The sequence below is a fragment of the Ostrinia furnacalis genome, unplaced genomic scaffold (assembly GCF_004193835.3).
Source record: "Ostrinia furnacalis isolate ACB-3 unplaced genomic scaffold, ASM419383v2 OfSCF0260, whole genome shotgun sequence".
Lineage (NCBI taxonomy): Eukaryota > Metazoa > Arthropoda > Insecta > Lepidoptera > Crambidae > Ostrinia > Ostrinia furnacalis.
Window position 1 is genome coordinate 264,175 of NW_021130499.1, and position 10,957 is coordinate 275,131.

General features: G+C 35.0%; 1 protein-coding gene across 1 annotated transcript in view; it reads right to left on the bottom strand.

Annotated features, from left to right (window-relative positions):
• Positions 1-4,636, bottom strand: part of LOC114357912 (uncharacterized) — a 77,429-nt gene extending 72,793 nt beyond the window's left edge. Inside the window, exon 1 of the mRNA XM_028311718.1 lies at positions 4,473-4,636. The gene's annotated coding sequence lies outside the window, so the exon portion shown is untranslated. The remainder of the gene's footprint in view (positions 1-4,472) is intronic.
• Positions 4,637-10,957: the final 6,321 nt, after the last annotated feature.

Sequence of the window (10,957 nt, forward strand, 5' to 3'; positions counted from 1 at the left end):
CACCGATTGATTCTTCATACAAATTAGAATCAGGCCCAACTATAGGCCGACTAAAAAGCGGTGGTCTGCTCATAGGCTTAATGCTCTATCCTCTATTCTGAAAGCGGATTCATATTTCTTAACGGTTCATTCGTTCGTTCGTTCGTTTCAGCCAAATGACCTCCACTGCTGGACAAAGGCCTCCTCCAAGGTTTTCCGCAATGCACGGTCCTGCGCTGCCTGCTGCTGCGGTTCTTAACGGTTATTAAGGTTAATTTAACATGTTAGGTTATGTGTTTTGACTTTATTTTGACGTTGTTTTGACTAAATATTGTACTTAAACAAATATTTTTGTCTGTACGCTTAGGTTTGCTTCACACCTAGGGTGCTGAGTTAGCATTGTTGAATATTTGCATAGGCATCAGAGAGGCTGGACTCAGCAATTCTGTTCTAAGGATACTATTTAGGTACCTCTATTATAGTGAAGCTAATGTTTATGTGCCACCTCCTTTAGAAAAAACTCCTACACGTTTTTTAAAAGGGGCATTAAAATTACAACTTATAATTATCCATGTTTCATAGGTAAAATAGTAAATGTATATTTGCAAGCTTTTGCTAAAACATAAAACCTGCGGGATTAATCAGAATTTTAGACCTAAGTCTACACAAGCAACACCGCGGGCAAAAGCTAGTAGGTACCTAATATTAATCATCAACAAAATACGAATTTATCTGAAAGACTGAGTTATGTGGATTCAGATTTTAATCAAAATTACATGTACAATTATATTTAATTGATCCAAACTAAGCTTAAACGAAACGCTTAGTGGAGTTTCAGATATTTCAAAGTCTGAAGTGTTTCTAGGAAAGATTTTTTAACGAAGTAGGCCGACATTGAAGGACTTAGAATACTTAATGTTCGTTAAACAGTAACAGTTGTTACAAAATGTTGTAATTTGTCTTTCTAAGTACAAAACTGGGGCATATTACTGTGGGGCTAAGTCCAAAATTAACAAAAGAAGCTCAAACGTAGAGGGCAAGTGTAAATAGAGGTCGTTACTTTTATACAAATCTGCTAGACTGTTATACAGCCATTAGCTGGAATTCGGTGATATAAAACCCACCTTATCGACTTTTTAAGTACAAAAGATGGCATATCAAGCACTTATAGTGGTTATTCGTGCGATTTTGCTACAACCCAATATACAGGGTGGAATTTTGTAATGCCACCTGGAGGGAAAGTACTCTTAATATTGTAGATAGAATTTTTTTCTCAAAGAAAACATTCCTTTATTTTTCAAAAGAAATAAGAATTGCATTCAAATTCTAAATTCTAATGTAATATTTTTTTCAATAAGTGATAAAAACTAATTGTCATAATATTAACTAGTAAAAAAATGAATTTAAAATGTAATGAACAAAATAAATTAAGCACCTCTCTCATTCTGAAGAAATATGTGTGAGAGAGTGGAAAAATACCTAATTGTTTTGATTGATATAAAACGCTCGACAAAAACATTTAGCTTTAAACATGTCATTATAATATCCACGTAATTTAAACTATGGCATGTTTTGTTTACCTTGGCATTTCGTATTACGTGTAATAATATAATACCATAGGATTATCTTGCAGGGTAATTACAAGTTTTAATATTAAAGCAAACGCCGGCTCTACGGAATCCTTCAAATAACCGACCGAAATTAGGTTGAATTAGAGCTTTTAGGTAACACTAGGTAATTTGTACTTTACTGTTTTACCCTACTGCGACAAGAATGGTTTCAAATTATATAACAGCTGTTACGTGTAATATATTTTCAGATATCTTCCACCTGAAACCTTAAGTCTGAATAATGTAACTCTTGAAATTTAGAGACTAACGCCCGTATTGACAAACAATTCTTGCTTAAGTGAAGCAGCGAATCAAACGCACAGCGGTGAATAGAGCTCTGTGTGCTTACCATGAGTACGTTACGTGTGTGCTCGCTAGTCGCTAGTGACTGCGTAAAAAATGACATTAAATGTATGACAGATTGTACAGCGGACTTTCAAGGACTAAAATCTTTATAAAATATATTTTTTTGACGTACTCGCTAGCGAGCACACCTAACGTAAACTCATGGTAAGCACACTGTTTTTGGTTCGTGTGTCACCCTGTGCGTATACGCACACTGTGAGACCTCATAGTAATGTTTGTGAATACAGGCGTAAGCCAATAAAGTCATCACACTAATATTATACGAGTAAAGGCGAAAGTTTGTGAGTATGTATGTTTGTTACTTCTTCACATCTAAACGGCTGGAGCGATTTTAATAAAATTTAGTATGGAGTTAGCTGACATCCTGGACTAACACATAGGCTACGTTTTATCGCAGGTAACACCGCGAGGCAGAGCTAGTGAATTGGTAAAACGTTTCTATTGAGTAACTTATTTTGTAGCATTTCACTAACATAACTTTTGGTCTACTTATGTGGCTCAGATAAATTTTTAATAATTTATTTATGGTTTGCAATGTTCCAAAACCATAACAATTACTTACATTTTGATTGCATTTCTTTAATTTAGACATGCTATCATTAGCGCTATGTCGAAAAACTAGTCCAAACATTGCATTGAAAGCAAAAACGTTGCCTCATATCGGCTGAACCATTTAAGAACCTAGTAAGTGCAGCGGAGCAAATTTTACAGGAGAGCGAAAAAACGCATTTTCATTTGCCCTGCTAAGATGCTTAAAGATTTGGATAACTTCCGATGTTTATATTAAAGATTAGTTACTAAAGTATACTTTATGGAATAAAAGAATATATTTCGTTAAAAATTGCAAGTTTTATGCTCTTTACTAACACTAAAAATTATTTTTTTGACAAAAGTGCCTCGTAAAAATCAAAATAAAAATCGAATATGAATCAGTACTCATGTAGTCCCCAGATTTTGATATGGTTATCGAGTGTCAGCCAACAGAACTCGAAATAATATTTCAATTACAGTAGCATTTTACCTATAGTAAGTCACATTGACCATTTTGAAACCTAGTAAGTTCATGCACTTACTAGGTTTTAAATGGTCATTGTAACTTGCTAGGTTTTGATAATGGTTTTTGCAGATTTGAATTGCACTTACTAGGTTTTTAGCAACGCGTTTCTCCGGTGTTAAGTGTAATAGAGCGATTTCTGTCTTCACATCCTGTGGAGACCTTAATTCTAAGGTGATTTATGACAAAAAACGAAAATCTGAAAAAGTGTCCCTTACTAGGTTCTTAAATGGTTCAGCCGATATGCTAGAATGCGGCCTATCTTTCTACCTAGCCCAAAATTTACCAAGTACTTGACCTCGTCTGGTTTGCCCAACATTAGCCTATTTCCTTTTAGCTGAATATCAGTATTCTTGTCTAGTCTACGAAAAGGAAAATTGACACGTCAATACATTTTATTACGATAAAGAGCGAAGGAATATAATAGAGGTATTCCTTATTCAACAAATTTCGTTTATAGGCTGTCGTATTGTGTATGATAATCACATTTTAGTAGGATGTTCGCGATAACGTGGCTTTAAAGCTTCCGTGAGCGTATTTCGTGCTTATTTACGATACATAAAAAGCTTAATTTTAGTTGTGAATATTATTACTAAACCTACATTTTGATTACCATTACGGTCAGATGAATGGACTGACATTTTTGGTTGATATATGAAATACCAAAAATCAAATGATAGCCTGTGTACCTACCATGAGTTTACGTTAGGTGTGCTCGCTAGCGAGTACGTCAAAAATCTCTATGAAGATTTTGTTTCTTGAAAGTAGCCGCTAGGGGCGCTGCACAATATGTCATACAATGAATGTCATTTTTTTACACAGTTGCTAGCGAGCACACTAACGTAAACTCATGGTAAGCACACTGATAGCCTGAAAGCCAGTTATTTGTTTGAGTATTACGAGTATTGTTGTTACTGTTATAAATGCAATGGTTAACTGCCTGACCTACAGCCACATGTTACTGTATATTACTAACAACATTATTAAAGGATTTTCCTTGGAATTTATGATACAGGAAATACATTTTCCAGATTTTTCAAGATAATGGCATAGGAAAAAAGCTCTCTACATTTTAATGACACGGAGATGTAAATTACAGTACGATATTATAGTCTTAGGTATGGCAAACTTTTATATTTTTAAGTAATTTGACGTAGAAAATATTGGTCTTATTAATCAGAATAATCATAAAAAATTTATAAGCTGTTAAAGCTTTTTATAGCATCTATGCAAAATAAACGAAAATTCCTATGGTTATACTCGTATTTTATTCAGTAAAATCAATTAAACTTACTTAGGTATGTACTACTAACAGCCCAAAATTACCTGTGATTAACGTCTTAATTAAAAAATAACGTAATATTCTGCAGCAAAAGATAAGATCGCATCGGTATACTATCAGCAAACGCCCGATTGTTTTCAAAATAGCTCATTAAAAAACCTTCATCAAAATTTCTACATACAAACTCCACGGAGCACTTTTAGTCGGACGCAAAAAATCACAAACGCGACCACCGATCAACAAGTGCAATTAATGTCACTGTAGCACAATAATAATTAATAGTCGATTAATGTGTGATCCCGCACGCACGTGCATTTGGGCTGCGGAGCGCGACGACCGCCCGCGTCCAAGCACCAACGCGCACTGATTCCCGATTGGGCAATATTTTCCAAAGGTGAGCTATTCGTACGAGCTCGGCGCCACTCGGAACACCTCGGCAACTCATCTCGATTCGATTGTGAGAAAAGAATTTCATATTTTTGCGAAGTACTGAATTTCCTAATTGAAAAGGTGCTTGAAACTGTACTGTCATAGTGAGGCCTAACTTTAAATTGAAATGCTTTGGTTCTGGAATTGCGCAGAATGTTGCAGACTTCAATTTGTACGCCTTCATAAAATAGCTGTCGTGAAAGTTTTCAAACATATCAATGAATTGAAATCTCAGTGTATTCAAAAATAAAATGTTTAGAAATTCTAAACCATTTATAAATGAAGACAGAAATATTACAGAAATCATTACATCGTGAAAAACAAATTCGTTAACAGAAATACGTAACAAAAAGTTATTTTAAGTGCTTTTTGAAGTTTATGTGACTTCTATCTATTGAATCTTTTGAAACGTGACAAAACTTAGGGGCAATTATAACGTATTAAAAAAATAAAAATACGTAAAACTTGTTTGTTTCTTTTTTAATAATACTTTATAATTGTGTAGGTACTAGGTAGGTCAACTATTTTTATTTATTTTTATATGATACTTGTGACAATATGGGTACTTAAAACGGCTTATACTTATCATTACAAAAATCTAGTTTTTTTTTCAAGTTGGCGCCATTTACTCGCACTAGGTCTTCAATTACAACTAATGATAGCTTTTTAGTTATGTAATTAGTGATATTTCATGTTCATATTTTTCAAGAAAGTCAGAATAGTATTTATAGTTACTCTTTTATAGGCTCAACTAGCGGCTGCCCGCGACTTCGTACACGTGAATCCCGTTTTACCCCCTTATGGAGTGGAGTTTCGTAAAATCTTTACTTAGCGGATGCCTACGTCATAACATCTACCTGCATGCCAAATTTCAGCCCGATCCTTCCAGTGGTTTGAGCTGTTCGTTGATAGATCACTATGTCAGTCAGTCAGTCAGTCACCTTTGAATTATATATATTTAGAAATATCCTCAGAAATGTATGATAATTTAATTATAAAAATCAATCAAGTAGCTTTCTCTACTAACAGAGTTCTGATATATATTTATAAATCTCAACATTTCCCTCTGACATATGAAATAATGTCAACAAATTAATGATATTAAAATGCGATTTGCTCAGCAAAAGAGCAAAGAGACACAATATTATTCAGTTCGTTAAACACGCCCGTCCAGTTCATTTCATATTTTATCAGAACAGGTACAATTTGTTCCCAATTTATAAGATTGACAATGAATTTAATAATTACGTTAGTGGTTTGACAAATCGACTATTGTTATTTTTGTCAAAAAAAATATGCGCTTTTAAAATTTTAGGTTTCGTCAATTCAGCTACATTTCTCAAAACGTAACGACCGAGGTGGTTATCTTTCAGCACATTAAAATTGTATAAAAGTGTTTTTAGAGTCCTCCTAGTGAACTGATGACCTAGTTTTGCTTGCGGGAAGGCGCTCACTTGCTTGGTATGTTGTGTGGTCTTTAAAAAAGATGTTGATAGTAGATAGAACTCTTTCACTCTATATTTTTGGGTACCTATCGGTAACTATTAACATAAAGCACAAGCTAAACTTTTGAAACTTATTTTACCTTTCCGACTTATTATACCTACCTTTATTATTATTCATAAATTATAGCCGTAACCGTGTATAACCTTCCTAGAAAAGCCTTTTTATTCAGTATCCTTACTTTATCTACAACAATCACAAACCCACTGAGTCGGGAAACTCAAATTCACAACAATAATACCTCTACACCTACATAAAATATCTTTCTAAAAACTAGTTCAAAACTATTGTCCAGAATTTCAAGCCAACCCAAAAAATACCTAAACATTTTCCAAAGCTACAATCCAATATCAAACGATCCTAAATCCAATAACAAATATATCGGGGCTTACATCGTGTATATTTGCATTATTTGCCGGTCGCGATGCACAAAAATCGTTACGTGTACGTGACGGCAATCGCTAACGTAATATTCCGATTTATCCAATCGTTAAATTATAGCGTATTTATTATGCTGGGTCAAACGTTATTTGGTTTGAATCCCAACATAAGGGTTGCCCGTGTAATTAAATTTGTTTGTTTACAGCAAATGCGGTCGCTCGGGTGCTCGTGTGATTTTTGGCCTGTTTACAGAAAATATTACAAGATGAAGTTTGATGAAATTTTAATCCGAAATCGTTGAGCGTGGCAACACCGGGCCCTTTTTAAACAGTCGCGTGTCACGTTTTGGTGATCAAAGTTATGGACATTTTATTTGATATAGTCGACACGTCATGGATTTATACATTTTTGTTGCAAAACGGCCATTATTAATTAATTAAATCTTTATATGTATAAGATGCCACAGGGTTAAACTTAATACCTACTATGATAGTACTACTATCATTCTTAAATACCTACTACGAGATGTCTAATTCCGGTTTTCAATTCTGTTTACTGAATTGTTTGTTTTGAACCACTATCTTTGCTAAATAACAAATAAAGTGTATTCAAAATGATTACATTTTCTCCCTTGTACTTAGTACCTACCTACAAGTAAGTTAAAATAAGCTAGTTGGTAATCAAATATAGACGAGTTCTGGGCTTCACGGATAAATAGACAACACAGGTGAAATCGGTTAAACAATTTGGGTTATTTGTTTAGAATTGTACGATTGTGGTCCCGAAATATCTTAGTAGCCATGTTTAGTAAAATTCTGCGCCTAGTCACAGCTTGACGGGATCAGCCTATTATTTAATTTAATTACATCACTGAAGAATATTGTCAAACTCTCAAATCATGACGTTCCGTTTCGTTTTGACTGGAGAAGAGCATATTTTAAGAGTTTTATTTGATTTATGCTGTTTTTACAGTATATTAGACTGGTATCTACCTGATTCTGACTCTGACGTTTGTTATTTAGTTTACTATTAAGTATAGGATAATAAGTACAAGGTAGGCCAAAAATATACACTAAAAGCACGCGATTTCCCGTGAAATGTTCCATAGTGACAAAAATTCATGAAATTATTCATAGTTTTCGAGTAATCAAGTGTTGCTATTTGCAATCATTTTTGGTTCACCCTGTATACTTTACTGTACACCATCTACCTAATACCAAATTGGAACGAAACGATTTAGGTATATTAGGAAAAACTACGCTAAAATTTAAAGTTGATTCATCATCTTTTTATCGCTATAATGTCACTGCCACTGTTAATGTTGGGCTATGACCTAGTGGTGGGTTTCAATCAAATACTTCTTATTCGGTAAAACGTTCCAACATGCGTATGAGAAAAGTTTCCATCGCTGAACGAAAGGCTCAGGTTAATTATTTCTCTTCCAAAGTTTCAGGTTCCGTAAGCGAACGGTAACCGTTTACCAATAAAGTTTATGTAGTAAAGGGTATAATGTAAGTACGAAGGAGAGGTAGGTACATATACATACACCCTGTGCTCAGGTATGACGAATAAACCATATTTAGTTGTGGTGTGTATTATAGGTCCAAAGGTCTCTAATCACATTAAAATTATTGTTCAACATCATCAGGTCATTTTGACCTTCGGCCCTTAAGTGAGGGCATGATGGGTCCCGCTGTGTAGGGCGGGACGTCCGCGGAAGGCGCCTTGGTCGTTTCTAGTACCCAAGGCGCCGACCACTATGCGGCAGAGGGAACACCCCAGGTTTTAGTGAGTTCGAGCCCCACATAACCTGCCGTCCCCAGGCGGTAGGTATGGATAGGCCATTTCCCTGGATAGAAAAAGGTCATTTTGCTCTCCACTGAGGAGCGCGCGACTCTCTAATTTACTGACAAGAGGATTTATGCCCGTTTTCACCATCGATCCCAAATTTTAAGTGATCTCTATGGTAACACATAACAGGAATTTTATTTACATAGGGGTCACTTAAAAATTAGAGATTGATGGTGAAAACGGGCATTAGACTACTGTTACTTCGATAGTGAGTGTAGTAGAAGTTCATAAATAAAAAGAGTGGACTGTATAAAATTAATTGTCTATTCGGTATTTTACAATAATATCGAGACCGTTTAGTGCAAAGTCGTTGAAGAGAGTGCGTCAGGATCGTCTTCTTCGATGTTCGCTCGCGAACCGAACATTGCTCGTCCGTTCGCCGAACGCTCACCGCTCCCTCCGGTCACGCCGCCCGCGTCCGTGAGTAATGTCCGTGAGTAGACAACTACATTCGCATAGCTGGGCACCGTTAATCAAATAGTTAACTTCGTTAATCGTTAAACCGTTAATAAAAAAATTAACTTCGTTAATCGTTAAAACGTTACATTTCACAAGATTTAACGCAAGTTAACGTTAATCGTTAATCCGTTAACACATGATAATAAAAGGAAAAAAAAAAATTGTATGCAAGGTTCAAATAATTTCGAAAGCTTGTATCGCGCATGGAATTTATTCCTCTTTTTTAGGGTTCCGTAGCCAAATGGCAAAAAACGGAACCCTTATAGATTCGTCATGTCTGTCTGTCCGTCTGTATGTCACAGCCATTTTTTTCCGAAACTATAAGAGCTATACTGTTGAAACTTGGTAGGTAGATGTATTCTGTGAACAGCATTAAGATTTTGATGCAAAAATAAAAAAAATATAATAAATATTGGGGGCTCCCATATACTTAGAAGTTAGAATTGAACTCAAAAAATTTTTTTTTATCTAACATACGGGTACCTACTATGGATAGGTCTTCAAAAATGATATCGAGGTTTCTAATTTTTTTTTTCTAAATCGAATAGTTTGCGTGACAGACGCTTCCAAAGTGGAAAAAAGTTGCCCCCCTCTAACTTCTAAAATAAGAAAATGAAAAATCTAAAAAAAACATATGATGTACTAAACTAACGTACAGTACGTACGTACGTAACGTAGTTTTTATAGTAACCTATAAAAACTACACCAAAGAAAATTGTTTTGAACGAGATCTAGTAAGTATTTTTTTTAATTCAGTGAACTGCTCCTGAATCGAATGTACCTACTACTACTATTTCTATTTATTTATATTAATCGGCAGACAGTGGTGACTGAGTATGTTGCGGCGCTTCTTCTCAGCACTTGCCAAATGTTGGTCTCGAAGCGCTGGTAGGGTAAAAAGATTATGAGACATGTAGAGGCTCCTTAAGAGCAAAATGACGATTTGTAAGAACTATTTATTAGTCCAAACAAATAAAGAAATTTTGACTTTGACTTTGACTTAATACCTAGTAAATCGTAAACCGCTTATTACCGCGTAATCTTTCATACGAATAACTTTTAGGGTTCCGTAGCCAAATGGCAAAAAACGGAACCCTTATAGATTCGTCATGTCTGTCTGTCTGTCCGTCCGTCTGTCCGTCCGTCTGTCCGTCCGTATGTCACAGCCATTTTTTTCCGAAACAATAAGAGCTATACTGTTGAAACTTGGTAAGTAGATGTATTCTGTGAACCGCATTAAGATTTTGATGCAAAAATAAAAAAATAATAATAAATATTGGGGGCTCCCCATACTTAGAACTGAAACTCAAAAAAATTTTTTTCATTAAACACATACGTGTGGGGTATCTATGGATAGGTCTTCAAAAATGATATCGAGATTTCTAAAATACTTTTTTTCTAAACCGAATAGTTTGCGTGACAGACGCTTCCAAAGTGGAAAAAAGTTGGTCCCCCCTCCCTCTAACTTCTAAAATAAGATAATGAAAAATCTAAAAAAAAACATATGATGTACATTACTATAAAAACTACCAACGAAAATTGTTTTAGATCGAGATCTAGTAAGTAGTTTTTTTTTAATACCTCGTAAATCGTAAACCGCTTATTACCGCGTAATCTTTCACACTAATAACTTAAATAAAAAATAATGATTTTAATTTCATAAATCAATGGTACGGAACCCTTTGTGCGTGAGTCCGACACGCACTTGGCTGGTTTTTTTGTTTGAGCTACAAGCTTTCGAAATTATTTGAACCTTGCATAAGTACAATATTTTTTTTCGTTTTAGTTAAACTGAATTTCAGAATAAAAGCTTGTTTTTAAAAAGTTTTCGAAGTTGAAAAGACAAATCCAGCAAACCCAAACTCGATAAGTTTCCACCCTTTCGTTTAGGAATTCCTATGGCCACCTGCTGACTCCATCATCTAGTACTAAAGTGCTCGAAAAGACAAATCCAACGACCCCAAATTCGATGCGATGGCGCCGTTTCATTTAGGAGTTCCTATGGCCACCTCATGACTCCATCATCAGACCAGCTCAATGGTA